Source organism: Dendrobates tinctorius, unplaced genomic scaffold (assembly GCF_039654945.1).
Source record: "Dendrobates tinctorius isolate UK_male_01 unplaced genomic scaffold, ASM3965494v1 ptg000009l, whole genome shotgun sequence".
Taxonomy (NCBI): domain Eukaryota; kingdom Metazoa; phylum Chordata; class Amphibia; order Anura; family Dendrobatidae; genus Dendrobates; species Dendrobates tinctorius.
Genome location: NW_027361677.1, coordinates 19,043,799 through 19,066,565, shown reverse-complemented (window position 1 = coordinate 19,066,565; position 22,767 = coordinate 19,043,799). Strand labels below are relative to the sequence as shown.

The window sequence follows — 22,767 nt, the reverse complement described above, 5'->3', positions numbered from 1 at the left end:
TTGGTTAAAAGCATTGTTTGATCACAAGGTTTTGGACGCCGTCAATGTTTATCTGCTTTACTATGATGCTCTGTTGCGGTGTTGGATTATTAGTATGTCTTCGGTACAGGATTGTTTTCATGGTTGTGTTTAATGGCCTTTTATTTACACCCTTCATTTTTTTGCAAAAATATTTTAATGGAAATGTGGTATGTCACCAATTGACCGTTAACATGCAAAGCAAGAAGTTCAGAGATGTTGCCCTATCTTGTTTCCTATTCTCATTGTTTCATGTAGGTACTTTTTTGTGAAATGATGTGAAGTTTGTTTGAAGGTGGATTTGATCTTCTTGGCAACATTGATGAACAATTTAGACATCTGCTAGTTGCATGATCTGTTGGATTCAGGGTTTTTGTTCCTTATTAGAGAAGAGTGAATGTGCTCACAAGGTGTTATCTGAGCATGCTTGTATGCTAACCAAGTGACCGGCGTGCTCACAGATTATGCTCAGTTTTCGCAGCTGCGTGTCTTGAGGCTGTTAACCCCTGCATGCGTTGCATCTAACAGCCGCAGGGACTTGAACATATTTTTAAAGCATGCCGAAGACACTCTATATTAGCACACAAGCATTCTCAGTTAACACCTTATCCGAGCACTTTAGCTTATCACTATATTCCTTATCTCTAGGATTGTGCTTTATAGAACTTTCTTTTTTGTTGTTGGTGATCTCTCTCATTTGGCTGTAATTCAGCAGAATCCTTGATGTTTCTTTGCATTTTGTCATAGCGCTTCCTGGTTGCATGTCTGGGCTCAAGCATCTTAATGGGCTCATTTTGTGAGTGTTACATTGTGTGCTCTCCCCCGCACCATTTGCTTTATGCCTCGGAGCGCGTGTGTTCTTTTTCACGTGACTTTTTCCATATAGTAGCTTGTTAAGTCTGCTTATTTCTTTGTTTTGAGGCTGAGGCCCTGCTTTCCCGCTCTTGCATGGCTTATTGCGTGCAACTCAATTAACAAGCTGCTACATGGAAGACATTTACTTACTGCTTCTTCTGGTGTGTCTTAGGACCTCAGCGCCAGTGCAAAGAAAGCCATTTCCGTTTAGTCTTAAACATTTGCTGCCAGAGAGATTGGTGCGTTTGGTAAACTGACATTTCATTAATCCGAGTAGTATCAAGGCTGGGCGAACATCATGAGCACTGTAGCTAATGTACCTTTTTCTTTTTAGAATGCTTTCTATTTAAGGCCTTGGCAATTTCTCTTTGCTGATTAATTAAAATAGATTAGCTCGAAGTGTTTTGTTTTTACCATCCCTGGTTCTATACTGGTATAATGGCTACAATAAAATTTTCTGTCTGCCACGCCACCAAACATCCACGGCCTGCTAACACGCCAAGATCCAGGCATGTGGTAACATGTGGTACCCCTGAACGTGACATGCTGTGACGCATCAGTGATTGTAACTTGCTTCAATGAAACTACGGTAAATGCTGTGGTCTTTCCAACATTGTCTGGATTCCTACCCTGCCACTGAGGTCCACCATCCACCTGGCATGCCAACTTTAGGCTATGTGCCCACGTAGCGATTTTTAAGAGTTTTTGCTGCGATTTTCGGCGCGAAAACGCTTAAAAATCGTGTACAGAACGCACCCCATGCATTCCTATGGCATTCCGCACATGCTGTGCTAATGCTGCGCTTTTTTCCACGGCGGAATCGCATTGCGGAAAAAATCGCAGCATGCTCATTCTTTTGTGCGGAATCGCAAAGAATTGCCGCGATTCTTCACCCATAGGAATGCATGAGAATCGCTTACTTCCCGCATGTGGCTATGCCCACCATGCGGGAAGTTAAGCGTCTCATGTGCGGTTGGTACCCACGGTGTGGAGGGGAGGAGACTGTCCTCCAGGCCCTGGGTACCATACCCCTGTAAAAAAAAGAATAAAAAATAAAAAATCGGGGTATATTTACCTTCCGGTGTCCCGCGCTGCATTCCCGGCCTAGCGTTCCCAGTAATGCCTTGCGGCAAGGCCCTGTAATGACGTAGTCTCGCGTGACTAGCGGTCTCGCGAGATCGCTATAGCAACGCGAGACTACGACATCACAGGTCTCGCAAGGCATTACTGGGAACGCTGAGGCCCGGGAATGCATCGCGGGACGCCGGAAGGTAAATATACCCCGATTTTTTTTTTTTTTTTTTTTTTATTTTTTATTTTTTTTGCATTTAACATCCTATCATTTACTATTGATGCCACATAGGCGGCCTCAATAGTAAAAACCTGGTCACAGTTGTCAAACACTATGTTTGACGAGTGTGACCAACCTGTCAATCACTTTCCAAGCGATGCTTCAAATCGCTTGGAAAGTGGTTGAATATCGCGGTGAAATCGCGCGGAATAAAACGTGCGATTTCTGGGAAGGAGTCCGGTTTTTAGTGAGCGTTTTAAAACGCTACGTGGGCCCACAGCCTTAACCTATTTTCAGAAAAGTTTGCTTCCGCATAGTAATGCTCCCTCAGTGCTCAAACTCCCCATTTGGCAAATTTTAATCTAGGTACAACCTTGCACCCAAACTCCATTACTCAAGAGCCATCAACATACTTAGTATTGCCAAGGGATCTGGTTTGTCCTCACTTTGCTTATTTCTGACAGTAGAGCTCTGAGGGTTTTCATTGTGTACATATAACATTGATCACTAATCAGAGTTTGATGAATAACAATTCCAGATCTCCTCTCAGCAGTCTGTGTGAGGGGAGGGAGAATACAGCAGAACTGAGTCAACAAAGGCATGACTGCAGCTCTTCTCTCACAGCACTGTCGGCTCTGCCCTCTCCTCACAGATACTGTCCAGAGGACATCTGGAGGTGTGTAATCATTGAACACACTGCATTTTCTGTAGATGGAAATGTACTTTGGCTGTTCATGTCCCCTTTAGGGTATGAGTCCACAGTTTTGGATTCCCTGCACTTTGGACGCAGCAGATACCCCTCTCCGCCCCCTGTTATACTTGCGGTGATGCCGCATGTGTTCATTGAACATATGCGGAGTCGGCACATCCTATTCATAATTTGTCTTCCTGAGACGGAGCGTCTCTGCAAGATAAATAGACATGCTGCGGTTTGGTAAGACGCGCCGCATGTCCAGTTACGCAGGGCTGCCAGATTTCCTAAAATCCCCTCCACTATGCTGTAACATCTGGACGCTGCGGCTCTACGCAGCATCCAATCCACAGCAAATACTAAAGTAATGCGGACCGTGGATTTAATTATATTTTTTTAAATTAACCCCTTCACGTCACTATTTTCCGAGGTCCTTAACATTTGTACTCACTCCCCTCCACCCCCGATGGAGCTGTGATGGCTTAACTTTGGCAGTGCAAGACAATGTTTTTCATTAGTACCATTTTGGGATAGATGTGACTAATCGCTTTTTTGTAGCGACAAAAAAGTAAATTTCTCGTTCTTGATGTGTTTTTTTGTTTTTTTGTCATCGGCTGACCTCTTGCTGTCACAACAACCCATCGGCGACACGTGCACGAAAATGATGCGCACGCATGTCAAAGATTGACAGCGGTATTGATCAGGTTAACAATTGCAAGTGATGCACCGTTCTACCCACAACTGTTAGCGGCAGGTCCTGGCCGTTTTACATAGCCATGACCTGCTGGGTATGGGGTGAGAGCCCGGCAACATGCACCGTACATGTACAGCGGATGTTGTGAAAGGGTTAAGGCAGTTGAGGGCTGTAACAAAAACTCACATTGTGTCTTTTGCAAATATGGCTTCAGAGATTGCAGGCATACTGCTTTTATCAGCCTGCTGCTACTTTTTGTAGAGGTGTTGGATGTGGCATCATGACCTGAACCATGAAGCGAAAGAAAGTTTCTCTTTTTCAATGCAAATGATCCTGCTGTAGACTCGCTCTTTACACTGAATATGCAGCAGATAAATGCACTGAAGGTTTCTACCCGTTCTCTACATCTGTCATGTTGGATGAGAGCAGTCTATATGTGCTCCGGGTTAGAAAAGCCTCGTCTGTTGCTACGCAACGTGTTGGTAGGCTCAGACGAGCGGTCGAGGATTTCTCAAGTTTTAAAATTGATTCCCCCCCCCCCCCCGTACATGCTGGATCAGCTGAACATGGCTTAAATCTGAATTACTGTGATTTCCATACAAATCGTGAGGGTAGAAATAGGTACTCTGCTCCTTTTTGGTTCCTGGAGGAACTGTGTTTTTTTTTTTTTTTTTATTATAGTATACTGTGCATTATTTTTTGTATGTTTTACTATAAATGGACCAGACTTTATGGAGGTGTTCCCTACTGTATACAGTGCAGGAGGGGATGAAGCCAACGTGCAGTCTATCCTCCCATGGATTATCTCGGTGTAAACATGCTGGTTTTTCCACTGTTTAGCATCTGTTCTCAGGAATCACATGACTCGAGTATACTGGAAACCTTCAGAACTTGGTTCATTTCAATTTGGTTAATGCAGGCCTATGAATCATTCCTGTGACTGCATGCGGAGTATTAACAAAATGTATCCCCCCCCCCCTTAACCTTTTCTTGCACTCTTACCAGTTTGCCACTGTTCAAAAAGGTTAATGATTTGTTGGCCATGTGAACATGGTCCGTTCTGTTGACTGCAACAGTATTATATTGTGGCCAATAAATGCCACTTCATAGCATTCTAGGGCATAAAGTTTTTTTTTTTTTTTTCCCTTGGTGTAGTTGAGGAGGAGGTCTTGATGTATATAATGGTGCACGTTGACAAAGTTTGTCTTCATGAAACCACCCCTTTAACTAAAGGCTGCCATAGACTTGGCTATACTTGAGCAATCCAGGCTTGAGTTGAGGAACATCCCAGACTCCTGTTGTGTCAAGGAGTCTCCAGCCTTCCTTGACCCCCTTCCGTTTTGCCATGTGGGGTCCATTTACTTGTCAGTGTTTCCATCTGTAATGTGTTGGGGCATCTGCTATTTGAGTTTTTTTTTTTACTTATTTACCGTATATATAGCGCCATTAATACCACAGCACTTTACAGACATTATTGGCACTGTCCCTGATGGGGCTCACAATCTAGAATCCCTATCAGGATGTCTTTGGAATTTTTCATGCTGTCCTGATGCTGTAGAAACCATCAAAATAAACCGAAGTCCTACCTCTTCCTGCAGTAACCCTCGTTCTCCAAACCTCTGCACTACCCTCACCTACTGTAGCCTCACCCATCCCTTGTGGACAGTGAGCCCACAAAATTCCTTCTGTTTACAAACAAATGAAATAAAGGAGTGGTGCAACAAAGCGGCAGCTGTTACCTGAGCTCCTGCTTCCTCTAATGCAGGGGTGGGGAACCTTTTTTTTTCTGCCATGGACTATTTGGATATTTATACCATCCCTCGGGGGCCGAACAAATCACTCGCTTCCTCTGCCCATGAAGTACATTGTGACGTTGGCAATGGCGTCCGGACGTTATCATAGTTTGTGCCTTGTTAGTAGTGAAAGCTGCGTGCGTGTGCTCACAGAGGAAGAAAGTAAGGGGTCCTGGGAATCTACCCGGGGGCCGAAAAAAGGTAATCTCAGGCAGCAGATGGCCATGACTTAAGCATCACCACCATCTTCCTAGTGTGGGCCAGTAGACAATGTTTGTTTGAAGCCCCCTCCTTTTAAACCTATGTCTTTATGATGATCTAATGATTTTGTTGCTATTGAGGTGCCTATGGGTTTTTATAAAGACAACCTCTCCAATTTTAAATGCTCAGGCGATCATTGCCCAAATTGCTTTCCCCTGCGCTATTTTTCGGGAGATCCCACTGCCTGTACTTTAGTGGTATCCATACAGAACTACGGTTGTCACTTGGTAAATTACTAGACCCTTTTTGCCTTAATGTTTTAGCACTTTTGTAAAAGAGGGCAGACCTGGGGAAGTGGACACTTGATCCTGTCCTGTGGACATGGTGCCACCTCTGTGCAACTGTTCTACCACAGGTCTGTTGACTTTAGGGGTCTTGGAGCAGTGTTCAGGTATTCATTACTTATGTCTGTGTACAATTTGGGCAGTTTTGACAAAGAGGCCTGTTGTAGTAAAAACTTTTGCAAAGGCTAATTTAGTCCCCAAAAAGTACCAACATGTGTAATGTACTGAGCCTAATGTATAAAATTGTTCGCACTATCTTGGTTACCGATTATTTTTTTTTTTTTTTTCCTTCTCACGTTTAAGAATGTAATAAGCGGTCTGTGTATTCTTGCAGTCTGGGAAGCTTTGCGAGCCTGCTAAACACTGACTGCTCCTCTACGCGGGTGTTTAATTATAATGATCTGCAGGCTCGGTGTTCTTCCCTTTTCTGGTCTGTTTGTGGCACTTTGGTGCTGAGTTTGACATTCTTCACTGAAGGTTTTGCAGTTATCCCCCAGCGCCTAGACACTGCTAAGTGGAATGTCGAAATCAGGCGTTTTCTAACTTTCCGATCTTGAATTACTTAATAGGTCTCAGTGTGGCTCTTTTTACATTGGTCGTAGGAATAGTTGTGTTTTCCATTGATATTGCCTCATCAACAGCGGAGGAGGGGGGAGAAGGTGTTTATTGCAAAGTAAGGTTTTTTAATTTTTAATATATATATATATATATATATATATATATATATATATATATATATATATATATATATATATATATATTTTTTTTTTTTTTTTTCTGTTTACACTTGGTTTTATACAATCCTTGGCTACGACAATTCAGGGGCACCATTTATTTAATGTATACCCGGAGTTTCCAGAGACATAACTTCCTGTCTGCTTCTGCGTTGCTATTATTTGCCCAGACTAAGCTGGTTTATGCCATAGAGCACATGGAGTGTTTCCACTCCCATTTTTTTGGTTGTTTTTTTTTACCTTTTAGCATGTCTTGTATTTTTTCTGTAGCTATTCAGTCACTTTCTTCAATTGCACCTAGCTTATATTGGGTAGAATAGTTCAATTCTAGTCCAGTTTCTGTGCTTTGGCATACCAGCTGGTGTGAAACCACAACTCCCAGCATTCCCTGATAGCCACAACTAATGGAGGAGCAGTGGAATCCTTCAATCAATATAATCTGACTGACAACTCTGCATTTGTAGATGTTCTCAACCCTTGTATGGTGGCATGCATGATCCCTACTCTGCAGATGTAAAGAAATATTGCACTAATCTACCATGTGTTGGAGCATGCCAGTATGTATCTGTGCTGTGCTGGTCTGTAATATTTGTGTGCACAGGCACCTAAACAGTTGGAATAGGGGTGTTTTGGCCACAGGGGTGCCCTTGTCTTTAAAGGCCTACATTTTTGGCGATGGTAAAAGCACTGCATGGTAGATTTAATTATGTGCAATGTACTCTCCATCCAGGAATCCTAACTTTCAGGATGGCATTTGAGCTTGTTGGGCATAGATGTTGGTCTGGTTGGCTAGCTGGAACAATGTTGGCATTGATAAGCTGCAGACGCCAGTGAACGCCTTAGCTTTTACATAAGGGTCAGTAGGAGCATGAGCTTAGCAACCTGGTTTGTCTTGCCTTAAAGTTTTATAGAGATGTTTTTCAAGCGTGTCTCTGCATATTTTAGGTGCATTTTCTATGTGTTTCATGTGATCCGCTATCAGCGGTGTACAAAACCTTCCTAGTTGAAATCGGGAGCTGTGATTCCCTGTTAATATGAGGAAGCGATCAATATATGATCTAAAGCAGTGTTTAACTGTGCCTAGTTTTATTCACACACCCAACCACTAAAATATAATGTAATGTTTTCTTGGCAATGACCTCAGAGAGCTGATAGGTGCAATAATGTGTTTTTTCTACCTAATCTTAGGGCAGCATAATAGAGACACAGACCCCGATTCCATAGATGACACTTACTGGGCTGCTTTCTGTAGTTTTGAGAATTAATGTTGATAAAACTGATTTTATAGTTAAAGGACTGGTTAACCTGCCATCATGTATACATGACCTCTTAATATGAGAAGACATCAGGTTTTTTTTTTTTCCTTTTTTCTTCCCATTCCTTTTGCATTTCAGAGACACTGATGATAAAAACTAACTCACAGACCAAACACTGATGAAAATCTGAACCAAAGTCCCAATGAAAAATCAGTCATTTTATTTTTACATATGCAAAAAAAATCACTCATGTCTGAATACACCCGAAGTCAGACGTAGCCACCATACTCGTCCCACAAATGTTCATGGTAGTAGAATGGACATTCATCAGTTTACCACTGAAATAATGAATGCAAATTTGGTTAAAGCCAGGAGCTTAAATGACCATGTTTTCTATGGATCTCGTTTTCTTTATAACGGACTGCACTGATGGAATGCCTGCGTGTTCTTAAACTTTTTATACAGATATCCAGTTTTTTTTTTTACAGATCAAGGGACTATTAAAATCCAGTGTATGACCTTGTGCACGGGACCTAATCTCACACTGAGCATATTCAGGATCTGTGTGATCGCAGATGCAGTCATGTACACAAGCCCTGGAAATTATTCCTTAGGCCAAGTTCACATTTTGCTTTTTCTGGGTTCAGGCCAACACTACCTACTGGAAGAGGCCTTGTTAAAAACTCTGGAGTGTTTTAGTTCTCTGGCATGCTGCTGTATTTTCAGATGTTGTATGATATACACTGCTCACAAAAATAAAGGGAACACTAAAATACTGCATCCTAGATATTGCTAAATGAAATATTCCCGTTGCAAATCTTCTATTTATTGCATAATGGGATGTGTGGAGAACAATAAACCAAAAAAAGGATCAATGTAAATCAAACTTAATATCCCATGGAGATATCAATTTGGAATGATAATCAAAGTGGAAAATCAAATTGCAGACTGATCCAACTTAAGGCATTTCCACTGAAGACAAGGAAGTGATGCTCAGTAGCATGTGTGGCCTCCACATGCCTGTATGACCTCCCTACAATGCCTGGGCATGGTACTGATGAGGTGGCGGATGTTCTCCTGAGGGATCTTCTCCCAGACCTGGACTAAAGCATCCGCCAACTCCTGGATAGTCTGTGGTGCAATGTGACGTTGGTGGATAGAGCGAGACATGATGTCCCAGATGTGCGCAATCTGATTCAGATCTGGGGAACGGTTGGGCCAGTCCATAGCTTTGATGCCTTCATCTTGCAGGAACTGCTGACACACTCCAGCCACATGAGGTCTAGCATTGTTATGCATTGAGAGGAATCCAGGGCCAACCGCACCAGCATATGGTCTCACAAGGGGTCTGAGGATCTCATCTCTGTACCTAATGGCAGTCAGGCTACCTCTGGGAAGCACATGGAGGGCTGTGCGGCCCTCCGAAGAAATGCCACGCCACACCATTACTGACCCACTGCCAAACCGGTCATGCTTAAGGATGTTGCAGGCAGCAGATCGCTCTCTACGGCGTCTCCAGACTCTCACGTATGTCACATGAGCTCAGTGTTAACCTGCTTTCATCTGCGAAGAGCACAGAGACAGTGGCGAATTTGCCAATCCTGGTGTTCTGTGGCATATGCCAAGCGTCCTGCACGGTGTTGGGCAGTGAGCACAACCCCCGTCTGTGGACGTCGGGCCCTCAGACCATCCTCATGGAGTCTGTTTCTAACTGTGCAGATGCATGAACATTTGTGGCCTGCTGGAGGTCATTTTGCAGGGTTCTGGCAGTGCTCCTCCTGTTCCTCCTTGCACAAAGGCGGAGGTAGCGGTCCTGCAGCTGGGTTGTTGCTCTCCTATGGGCCCCCTCCACATCTCCTGGTGTACTGGCCTGTCTCCTAATAGCGCCTCTGGACAATATGCTGACAGACACAGCAAACCTTCTTGCCACAGCTCTCATTGATGTGCCATCCTGGATCAGCTGCACTATCTGAGCCACTTGTGTCGGTTGTAGAGTCCGTCTCATGCTACCACGAGTGTGAAAGCACAACCAACATTCAAAAGTGACCAAAACATCAGCCAGAAAGCATTGGTACTGAGATGTGGTCTGTGGTCCTCATCTGTAGAACCACTCCTTTATTGAGGGTGTCTTGATAATTGCCAATAGTTTCCATCTGTTGTCTATTCCATTTGCACAACAGCATGTGAAATTGTCAATCAGTGTTGCTTCTAAGTGGACAGTTTGATTTCACATAAGTTTGATTTACTTGGAGTTATATTCTGTTGTATAAGTGTTCCCATTATTTTTTTGAACAGTGTGTTCAACAGTGCTGCTAAATTTTTTCTAACACGTCTCCCAAGAAATTGCAGTTAAAATGGTATTGAACATGTTGGCTTGCCGTGCGCAAAAAAAAACAAACCCACAAACCAACCCTCACACAGTTCCATTGATAGAAAAGTATATATAATGATACTATAAAATGAATGGTGTAAAAACGACCCCAAAAACTTTGTGGAAAAGGAAAAAAAAACTTATATATATATATATATATATATATATATATATATATATATATATATATATATATATATATATATTATATATATATATAGTTTTTTTCGTTATTCAGTACATTGTGTACAGTATAACGAATGACGCAACTCATCCTGCAAATAAACAAGCCCTCATTCAGACACATCAATGGAAAACTAAAGTTGTGACTTTATGAAAGTGTTTTTAACTTTCACATTTGAAATGGCATTAATGGGCACAGCTCTGCTTTACCTTACCCTGCTGATATGTAATGAGATGTCAGTGGGAAATGTATGTGGTCTTTTTTGCTTTCAGAATGTGTTATGCAAAAAGATGGCTGGAAACTAGTCTTTCAATTTTTATTTAATGCCTCTTAAGTTTTGGTTTTATTTGATTATGGCTACTTTCTCACGATGAGTATTTTGATATTTTAGTGTTGCAGTTTCTGCATCTATTATGTAAATTGGATTACTTGCATGTGTCTGCAACCATAAAGTGGGTTAAACCCCTTCCTGACTTGACGTGCTGGTACCTAGTCTGTTTGATGCAGGCTCAGATTCCTATAATGGAATAGGTGTAAAAACGCTGCAGATTCCGCAAAAAGAATTGACATGCTTCGGAAAATAAACCGCTGCTTTTCTGCGCAGAATTTTCCGCAGCATGTGCATAGCGGTTTTTGTTTTCCATAGGATAACATGGCACTGTACGCCGCATGGAAAACTGCTGCGGATCCGTAGGGCCAAATCCGCAACGTGTACACATACCCTAAAAATGTTTGCGGATTTTGAGTTCTTGCTTGCGGTTTTACTGACTTTCTATGGTGTTTCCCTCGCTGTCATCTGTGTGAGAGCTTGATTAACCCCAGCGGCTCTGATCGACTGCGACGCTACTGCGAGTAAAATCATTACCATAGGCCAGAGCGCTGCGGGGTCATGCTGTCAGAAGTCAGGGTGACCCTGCAGATGTGACTGACTAGGAGTAAAAAAGCTTACTGCAGGTCACAGGTGTCGGCTCATGAGACTACTAATCCCATCAGCCAGCACCCACTTTCACTGGTAACCGTGATGGCAGGTGCCATACATGGGAGAATGTCCTGTGCTCAAACTTTACAAATAAAAAAAAAAAAATATTGAATAAAAAAACACTACTCGCCTAACACCAAATCACTGATGCCCTTGTTTCCTATAAAAAAAAAAAATCTTTTACAACCAATCGCTAATGCCCATGTCCCTTGTAAACAGTCAAAAATAACCAAATAGTCTCTGGATTACGTGGACTACGGCAGACAGGAGTCTCCAACGGCAATCTCGCTAGTAGAACAGTCACATCAGGAAATGCGATTGCTCTAACTGGTCGCCGGATACAGACTGACCGGAACATCATCGCTCCTGCAGTGTGTAGCGCTCAGCTGCTGAGAGGAGCTCCGGTGAGCCCAGCATACCACCACCACCACTGCTGTTGCATGAGTGCCCACATGAACTGAGAACACGGCATTGTGAAGAAGACCTTAGTGGGCGTATTGAATGTGATAAAGTTTCCCATTCATATCAGACGGTCCCAATTCTCCCCCTTGATAGTGTCAGTAGGAATTGCAATGCATCACTTTTTTTTTTACTTTTTTTTTTTTAACGAGGAGTTGCTTCTAGCAGTCTTTTCTTTCCCAATTGGCTCTAGCATTAATGATTTCCAAACACAAGTGTGTATGGCGATTTTGGAGGCTGAGCTGTTGGCCGACTGCCATGTCGTGGCTATGGCCAGCTAGAAGGTGGCAATAGACATTACAAAGTTGATCAAAATGAGTGAAGAACTGGGGAACTAAAACAATGACACACCTTCAGCGTATGGACACAGTGTAAAAACATGGCAAGAGCCTGCTCTGAAAATCATTTGACTGGTCATTGATTATATATGGACATTACTGTTGTTCAGACAGGCAAACGTGGACCAAAATTGACTGAGCTTTCGTCCAATGGTTACTACTGCTACGTTATCTTGTGTATGGCTAACTTTAAATGTGGAGGTCCTAGAAAAGGGGGGAAGAGGCCTGTGGGATAATCCATCGTTTTTACAGGTGTTATTTTTTATTTTTTTACTGCTTGACGTCCAAATCCCAACTCTCCACTATGATTTTTATTTTTGCTTTTTCTTCGTTTTGTCTTTAGCACTGGGTTTCTCAATTACAGAATACTTGTGTCACTGAACTTTCTTGTGCAAGTATAGACATGGTAACTAAAGCTTGGAGATGTGGGTTTCCCGAGGATGGTGGCGCAGTGAGTTTGAGTTTTCTTTCCGTGTGTGAGTAGTTCTCTGCACTTGTAAATAGTCTGTGTGGATTCTAGGATATGAGGCTTGTGATTATCCTGCTGGATTTTGCATAACTAGAAGATTTACTTTAGCTGCAAGATGAAACCTAGATCTCAATTTGAAGAAGTTATCGATGGTCTTATTCCCATGACTCCCACCGGCTGCTAGAACATAGTTCTGCATAGTTTATTTTTTGTTACACTGGATTTTTTTTTTTTTTTTTTGTTATTGGTTACACACTTAATAGTTTGCTATTTATCTTCCTTGTAGCTGTCAGTGGTCTTGGCATTTATTTAAAGGAGTAGTCTTGACTCCTTAATGACCGCCGATACCCTGTGTACTTATTCCTCAGCGCCGCATTTTAACGGTACTGAGAAATGAGAATAGTGCTGCTGAGCGGCTGCGATTCCCGCAGGTGTCGGCTGTATTAGCCGCAGACGGTTTTACGACCAATTGGGGTGTAATTAACCTTAAATACCGCTGTTAATCAAGACAGCGGTATTTAAGTTGTTTTGAGGGGGTCACAAGACCCTCCCCCTTAATAACAAGCCACCTGCGATGAGAATCGTGGGTCCTGATGGTTACCATGGTACCCTGAGGTCATGTGATGACCCAAGGGTAGGGTGGCCTGTGAGAACCAGCAATAAGGGTACAGCAGTGTATGAGACCAGTGATTAAAAAAAAAATATATATATATACATGTCTCAACATAAAAGTGAAAAAAGTAAAATAAAAATAAAATATGTAAAAAACACAACAAGCACAAAAATCTGTTTTGCCACTCAAAACGCGTTTGATAAAACTGAAGTAAACAAGCTGTACACATTAATTTCGCCACGTCCAGAACGCTCTATAAAACTGGCATTTATTTAGTTTGGCGAACGCTGTAAAAAAAAAAAAAAATACACTCCAAAAATGTCGCTTTTTCGTCATGGTGACTCACAAAGTGAATAAAAAGGATCAGAAAGTCATATGTAACATAATTGTATAAATTAATAAAAAAAAAGCCAAACCGTCCCCCCAAAAAACATGCCCTAATATGGTTCATTAGGCAAGAAAATAAGTTGCAGCTCTCAGAAAATGGCAATGCGAAAACAAACTCATTTTGCTAAAAAAAAAAAAAAAAAATCTTAGTGTGTAAAAACGGCAAAGCATAAACACAAATCTGAATTGCTGGGATTTGTTTGTGTCTGAAAAACCAGAATAAAAAGTGATAAAAATATTATGTGCCCCATAATACCTAAAAATTCTTCAACTTGTCCCACAAGAAATAAGCCCTCATACAGCTCTAGTTGCCAAAAAATAAAGTTACAGCTACAACTATGGTGACAAAACTAATAAATATATATCATTTTTTTTTTTTTTTTTTCCTGTGAAAACATGCTTAAAAAAACCAAAGCTCCGATATAAATCTGGCATTGCTGTAATCGCACCGACCTGAAGAATAAATCCGCCTTATCACTAGTACCGCTCAAAAATAACTATTCTTGTACTGCTTTCTATTCATTCTACCTCCAAAAAATCTGGATAAGGCTCGGGATTTCCATGTGAATACCCCAAAACCACGATTCGGACAACCCCAGATGGAGCCCCTCACTTAGGAGGCAGATAGTCACTTTGGACTGCCTGGGTTCTGGTGGTGTCGCATCTTTTTTCATGCAAAGGTGTGGGGGACCACAGCTCTGTGCACACCTAAAATGATGGAGACCACTGGACAGATGCCAAGCAGAGTACGAAGTGTCTCCATCTGCCTTATGGTGGATGGTTCTGTTGGTTGTGGGAGTGTTTGTCTAAATTACATTTGAGATCTACTCGGAAGAATAAAATCAAACCTTATTCTCGAAGCTATGGAAAATATTATGTACCCCAAAATGTTACCAGTAAAACCCCTAATTTATGCAGCCCAAAGCCAGTCTACTCTCTGGTTCGTCATCTGTCTCTGGAGCTATTGGGGGTTCCGATGTTACTGTCAGAACAAAGACTCTGGAGAAGCGACATGGTTCCCGCCCCCAAATAAAATCCCAGTGAATTCAGCACACCCAAATCCAAATGCCCCCTCCTGAGCCCCACTGTGCCTAAACCCAATGTTTACCTTGGTTACCAGCGCCAGCTCGCTGATCACTGGTCTCACGCCTGCCACACGCAGTGATGCGTGCTGGCCAGCGGGAGACCAACGATTCAATAAAATCTCCTGGCCATTCGAGCACGATCAGCGATACCCGGTTGAGGGGGGGGGTTTGCGGTCGCTGGTGACATCGCTGTGTGTGACGGGGGATTAAGCGGCCACATGTTTGGCATTATTGTAATGGAGAGAAGGCGCTTAATTTACAGGTGGGTATAGCCAGAACCGCAAGCTTGGCACAATGTATGCAGAGGGGAAGGTGCCAGGAGTTAGTGATAGGTTGAAGAGGTGGGTTAGGGATGGGATAATAATGGTGGTGAGGTTGGGGAGGAAATGGGATGGGGTCAAGTGCACAAAGTGGTGAGGTGTGATTTGGAGAGGAGACAATTAAGCTCCCCTTCAGTGATGTTGGAGAGGGGGAAGGTATGGGGTTTGGGCATTGGCCTGGTATCCAAGGGGTTGTCGTGGTTGAATAATGAAGACTTGCCTTGTTTGGTCGATCTAATTTTTGAAATGTGGCAAAATCCTCAGCAGAGATGAGGGAGGTTGGATAGGGCAGTGGTGGGTGGAGGAGGGAGTTAAAAGTTTTGAATAACTGTTTGGGTTTCACCTATTAGCCCTTGTGTACCGGACACAAGTTTTTTTGCAAATACAAAAAATTATATATTTTTTTACCACTAAAATGTCATTCCTAGGCCTCAATGTTATAAAATTGTGAGGCACCTATGTGTTCAAAATTCTCACTACTTTCCAAAGGGGGGAAAAAGAATAAATTCACTACACCCCTAGATTAATTCATTGAGGGGTCAAGTTTCCAAAATGAGGTCACTTATGGCGGTTTGAGCTATTTTCACATGTCAGGGGCTTTTCAAATGCGACATGGCTTTCACAGTCTATCCCAGGAAAATAAATGGCGCATAGTCACATATGGGACAAATTATTCAACAAATTATGGGATCCTTTTTCTCTAATTATCCATTATGAAAAATACAAATCATCTTCGTGGGGGGAAAAAAAGTTGAATATGACAACCTAATGTTATCAAATTGTGTAGTACATCTGGGTTCAAAATGCTCACTATACCACTGGATATAATCCTTGAGAGATGTAGATTCCATAATGGTATCTCTTTTTGTGGGTTTTCAGTGTTTAGGCACATTAGGGGTTTTCAAAACTCTAAATGATGCCTGCAGACCATCCCATTAAAGTCTGCGTTCCAAAAGTCAATCCTTCCTTTCCGATTCAAGCCGTTGGCCCAAACAGGTTTTTCTCCACATATGGGTTATCGGTGCACCCGGGAGAAATTTCATATCAAATTGTTGGGTCTGTTTTCTCTTGTTACCCTTGTTAGAAAAAAAAAATTAGGGCTAAAAGTACATTTTTTTGTATTTAAAATGTGATTTTGTATCTTCACAACTGTTAACTTCTGTGACGCACCTGGGGGTTCCAGGTGCTAATGACACATCTACATAAGTTCTCTAAGGGGTCTAGTTTCCAAAATGGGGTCACTTGTTGGGGGTTTCAACTGTTAAAGCACCTCAGGGGCTCTCAGAATGCCACATATCTGACCTGGATTTCAGCCATTTTTGTGTTCAAAAAGTCAAACTGTGCTTCCCTTTCGAGCCCTGCCATGCGCCCAAACCGTGGATTTTCCCCACATATGTGCAACAAATTTTTAAGGTCCGTTTTCTACTGTAAACTTCGTGAAATCAACAAATTTGGAGCTAAAGTCATTTGACTTTTTTTTCACAAAAATTTTTTTTTTTTTTTTTTTTTTTTACCTTTTACATTGCTTTAGTTAATAAACTACCTGAATGTGGTTTTGAGAGTTGCAGTTTTTAGAATGGTGTCATTTTCGGGTATATTCTGTCATAAGTCACTTCAAATGTGATGGGGTCCTAAAAAAAAAAAAAAAAAAAAAAAAAAAAAAAATTGGTTTGTAAGCAGTCTGCTCTGATTGGCCGAGCAGGCTTTCCCGACCAGTTTCTCTCCATTCATGGACCTGGAGATATGGTGGTGATTGTTATTGATGCTTTAATTTTATTCTTTTTTTTTTTTTTTTAATGCTTGTATTGCTGGACAGTCTCTTTAACCTCTTAGTGACGGAACCAAATTTTTGAAATCTGACCAGTCTCACTTTATGTGGTAATAACTCGAACGCTTCAACAAATCCCAATGATTTTGAGACTGTTTTTTCGTGGCACACTGTACTTTATGGTAATGGTAAACTTGGGTCAATATATTTTGTTTTTATTTATAAAACAAATCAAAAATTTGAGAAAAATGTTAAAAAAAAAAATTGCAAATTTTCAAACTTTTAATGCTTATCCCTTTAATCCAGATTGTCATACCACACAAAAACATTCATAAATAATTCCCACATGTCAGCTTTACATCAGCACCATTTGTAAAATGTTTTATTTTGTTAGCGTTTTAGAAGGTTTAAAAATGTAGCAGTAAATTTTCATCTTATCAAGGAAATTTACAAAAAAAATTTTTTTTTTTTAGGGACCTATCCAGGTTTGAAGTGACTTTGGGGGTCTTATATATTGGAAAATCCCCAAAAGTTATGCCATTTTAAAACCTGAGATATTAAAAACTGCTGTCAGGTAGTTTATTTAACCCTTCAGGTCATTTTCAGGAATGAATGCAAAGTGGCATGACAGAAATGAAAAAGTGTATTTTTACCACCTAAATGCCGCTAACTTCTGAATAGGTTACAACAGCCGTCAGGCTCTAAGGCCGCTATTTTGTCGTGAATTGCCATGGCAAACATCAGGACCACACAATCATGATCTCAGGGTGCCGATGGGGATAAAGAGGAAGCCCCCACACTCTGTTAACCACTTATATGTCACTAACAGCAGCATCCTAAGGGGTTAAAATGATTTGGACGGTGCAAACTGATCGTGGCTGATGCAGCAAGTTGTCAGCTACAGTGTACAGCCGACAGCTGCTGGATGGTCACCTGTATGGGGATGCTATTCTCTTATCTCACGTCAGTTAAAAGACGTATTGGCGGTCATTAAGGTGTTAAGTCAAAGTAGTTGTGTATTTTTTTTTTTTTTCCTCCCCTTTTTAGGCTTAATCCCTAAAAGCAAGCTGAATGCTGCGATTATATCCTGTCCACTCATGGATGTGCGGTGTTGTGCCACACATCTGCCCATACACATACTTTTTTCATTATTGGGTTTCCTGTTTGCTGGCACCGGCTCTCGTGTCAGGCGGCCTCGAATAGTAACTTGTGTGTTTGTGTTTAAGATCCACTATTTAATTGAGAGCGAATTCAGCCCATTTCCGATGGGTAATTAACATCTGTGGAGCGTGCAAAGGGCTACACAAAGCTTTCACAAGATATAGCAAAGCTGTATTCATGCACAGGCACAGAAGTCTCTTGGAGGCCATAGTTATTCTCTGTGAAGGTTTCTGGGCAGCTGGTGCTGTAGAGACGCAGCTCATCCAACAGGTGCTTGGAGGGAAACCACAAATCAATTGAATTTTCCCCCAAAGTGTTGTGGCGTATATGCGTCTTCACGGTCTAGGCTGTGATTTAGGAGTTTGTCCAAGATTTAGGTAGATGTCTGATTTACTTACTTGCAGTATAGTTTGTCAGTTTGGTGCATTTTTATTTACCTGGTACTCTCAACCCAATAATAAGGGAGTTATTCCATGTTTGCTGCTTTTTCTAAAGTGTTTTCTTCACTAGATTTCGGAATATGGCCATGTGACGAGCATTACTGATGACTGGTGACTGCCTTGTAGTTCCTTTATGGTAGACATCTGTATTGGTCTGGGGAGGATCCAAGTCTCAGCAAGCCCACTACATCTTCTCTATTGGTTACCAAGCACAGCTCTATATACTTAGTGTCACACCTTGCCAATGTAATATTACTGACCTAAATCCGTCAAGGTGTGAAGAGCTTTGGGGAAATTGATGGTGTCAGCATATGAGATCCCTAGACTTCCACGTTTGTGTAACTTAAACGATCTCACGTTGGGTCCCCCCCCGCAGCCAAAACATGCAGTAAAACCGGTGTGTCCCAAACACCCATTCTGATGTCCCTTTCGGGTGCGGATTGTGTTCTGTCTCTAGTATAATAGTGAAATTAAGCAACTGCAAAAGCACAGCTGCGATTTTTGAAATGTATTTGAAAATAAATTTGTGGAAAGCATTGACACGATGCAAACTTCATAAACTCTGCAGTTCTCAAACTTGGTTGCTGGAGGGGGGGGAGTGAGTGCATGAGGATTCTGAAATGCAGTAAAAAGCAGCTTTTAAAGGGCATAAAACAGCAGCTTGAAAATGGCATGAGGTTTTTTTTTTGTCAGTAACAAATGAAAGCTTCGCATTGACTGAAAGGGCTCGTGCAAAGCGCCATATTTTCGGCTAGTGTGATCCGAAGTAACATCGGATTGCTTTCAGACTAGTAAGTCGCACTCTGTAGCGCTATAACGTGCAAACGTGAAATTGGATTTGCATTACTGCTCTAGATAAGAAAAAATAAAGATGCTTGGCATATTACTTGGCCAGTTCATGCGGGTCCAGAAGCCAACAACAAGGCGACCTCCGGTTATTTGTGGCTGTGTGCATGTCCGATTTTATTATTCCACCCCCCACCCCCTCCAACAAAGACTGCCCAAGTTAAAAGTCGCAGCAAACCCGGGTTTGATCTGATATTCATTTTGCACTCGTCCGTGGAAAACGCCGCACTGCACTCTTGACTTCTGAGTACAGTCCGATATCTGTGCGCTGACACAATGGAGACTTTTTTTTTTTCTCTCCATCTTCTCATTTAAGAGAATTGGTTCACCTTTTGATCAAATTCTTATCAGTGTGTCTTGGCATAATCCCCAGTTTCTCTGAGATTAGAGAATGTACTAGTCTTCACCTAGCCCAAGTAATGGGGTTCTCAGGGCATCATTGTAAAGTACTTGCCTCATAAATTTTAGGATTCATATAATGTATCCTATAATATACTGTATATAGCTACCACTGAAAGGGGTATTCCGATCTCCAAGATCCTATCTCAATATGTAGTCTGTGTAATGTTAGAAATGCCTCCAATTAAAGATGTAATGTAGTTTATGATTTGCCAAGTCTTTTCTCATGTGCAGGCATTGCAGGACCTTAGGTGGTATGCATGGTTATGACAACGGCTATAGTGAGTTCGCTAGTTGCTAGTGGTCGTACCTATGGGTACCTAAGGATGTCCCTGCACATGAGGAAAGACATGGGAAATGAGAATAACTAGCCCCAATCAGAAATCTATTAATATTACTCCTACAGCATATTGGGATAGTCTTGCAGCTAGGAATACCTATTTAACCTGAATCGGTCCGATCAGGTGCTGTGAGGCCTTTGTGAACGTTTCCTTAGACACGCATTCTTCTGTCAGTGAGAACAGGACTTTTGGATGTGCAGTAACTTAGTGCTACAACCCCTGTGCTCTCCACTGACCTAATACAGGTGTCATAAGGATTACTATTTATTCTGATTGTACAGGTAAAATGGTGGTTGTGGGATTATTTTCCCACAATTGCACACTTGAGAACAGGAACAATTTGGACATACAGAGGAGCGTCGGTGTAATTACATGCTGTTCTTGATTATAGTAGTCTTATTGGTCAGTCATGCCGTTAGATCACTATGGCCACTGACAGCTGCAGTATAAAGCATAGATTCACATCCTGGATATCTGTTAGTGATTCACCTGAAGCACCAGGTAGTAGTTTTCCATTATCGTCCATTTGCAGCTTTGTGGAGTATGAAGCTTTGAACAGTCCGTGCCAAAAAAAAGGATTTCTAAGCTGTATTTAATCTGCTTGTTTGGTTGCAGCGTTAGAATGCGTGTAATGCCGGCTGCTCACTACGTGGACTTTGGCCTACTTTCCTTTTACTCCTTACAGCAGTTACCAAACACAGATTGGTTTAGACAGGAAAAATCTCAGAATCAAGGCCTGGCGCCTCCCATGTTGGACGACGTGTGGGTGTGTGGTGAGACTCTTAGCTGGGTACATGGGTGTTCTGTGATTGCAGCAGATCAAAGCGCCTCAGTCTGTTCATAGGTTTGGCTTTTGCAATTTCTAAATTCACCTTGCCTAGCCTATTGTAATCGCTAGCAAGAGTACAGTGCCACTAATGTGTATGTAGAAAGGCAGGATCTGACAGCTGAAATGTGCCTTGTCATCTTGTAGCAGCATGGGTGTATTCACTTTTTTTATTATATCATTAAGTATGTGCTTACCATCTGTCCAATTTTATTGCATCACTGTCTCTTAACCTACCACCCAGTTGGGACCCCTCTGTTGTACTTGTTTCATATTGTTCTCATCGTAGCACGTGCAGGTTCCACCTTTCATTCTCTAGTCACATCACCAAAAAGTCCCTCTTTAATGTTATGCAAAAGGAGCTTGATTAAATGCTTTCTACTATTTTATACCTGCAGCTCTTATGCAAACCGATGTCTGTGACGACATGTAATAAACCGCATTTAGTCCGCTCGGGCCTCTGTTTTGGAAAGAGGAGGTGATGGAGCACAGTAAATAGGCCACCTGGAGGTAGCCGGGCCTGCGTCTCCACATGAAACAAGTCTAACGTTTAATGATGCAATACGTTGTTTTGGTCTTTTGCGGTCGCGCCTGCTGTAGAGGGAGAAATAGTATAAAAGTGGTTGGATTTTAACCTGTGCCATCCTATGAATAATCCAAGTCGGTGTCTAGCAACTGTTAGGTAAGCTGTGTTCACTGCTAAAGTTTAAAGATGTCTATGGGCAACCAATAAATGACCCATTTTGACAGTCCCGGTGTCTGTGGTGCAGATGTATCCAGATCAGGTCACTTGCCATCGTAAACATGGTGAATCTTGCAGTGGTTTCTTAAGCCCCTGTCACACACAGCAATATCGCTAGCGAGATCGCTGCTGAGTCACAAGTTTTATGACGCAACAACGATCTCACCAGCGAGATCGCTCTGTGTGATGCTTATCAGCGACCGCCCCCCCCTGCCGGGTATCACTGATCGTGCTCGAATGGCCTGGACGGTTTTTTGATTGTTGGTCTCCCGCTGGCCAGCACGCATCGCTGCGTGTGGCAGGTGGGAGACCAGCGAGCTGGCAAACATTGTGTTTCTAAGCGCCGCGCGGCACTTAGAAACCCGATGTTTACCTTGGTTACCAGCTCCCTGCACCAGCGCGCTGGTATCCAACGCACACATCGGGTTTCTAAGCACCGCGCGGCACTTAGAAACCCGATGTTTACCTTGGTTACCAGCGTGCTGGTATCTTAACGTACACTGCGGGTAACTAAGCGACGTGCGTCGCTTGTTACCTGCGTGTTGCTGTCCTGATTGCTGCTGAAATCTACCTGTTTGGCAGCTCACCAGCGATCATATAGCGACACCAGTGATCCTGACAAGTTCATATCGTTGTCGGGATCGCTGGTGAGTCGCTGTGTGTGACGGGGCCCTTGGTCATTGTTCATGTGAGACAAACCACTTAGGCGGTAACCAATCAAAAACTTGTAGAATTGTCCTGGTATTGGACTTAATTAAAAGTTTAATTCCTTTTTTTTTCCGGTTTGGTTAGTATCCATTTTTAGAAATGCAAAGCTTCTCTTACAGAGTGCTTTGTTAAAGGCTGAACCAAAAAAGTGTGGAATCAATGACAAAAATTTAAAAAAACAAAAACCTAATACAAGACATGAAGAAAGTATCACTTAAGAATAAATATTGAAGCATAAAAAAATATCCTTTTAAGTCTGTGTATAATTGTATGTGTCTGAAATATAATTTATAATTCTTTAAAATTGTAGTCTTTCTGCACCATGAAGTTATTTATTTTTTTTAAATTCTCATTGAATATTCTACTGCTTATATAGATTTTATTTAAGTTTTTACTTTTAATGTAGGTCTTCCTTGTTAAACTGATAAGAGGACCATTACCTTGTCAATTTCTA

At 42.0% G+C, this 22,767-nt stretch overlaps 1 protein-coding gene across 3 annotated transcripts in view; it reads left to right on the top strand.

The window, feature by feature from the left end:
* The window catches only part of ANKRD11 (ankyrin repeat domain containing 11), a 200,830-nt gene that overhangs the window by 34,718 nt on the left and 143,345 nt on the right, over nucleotides 1-22,767 (top strand). The gene's annotated exons all lie outside the window — the stretch shown is intronic.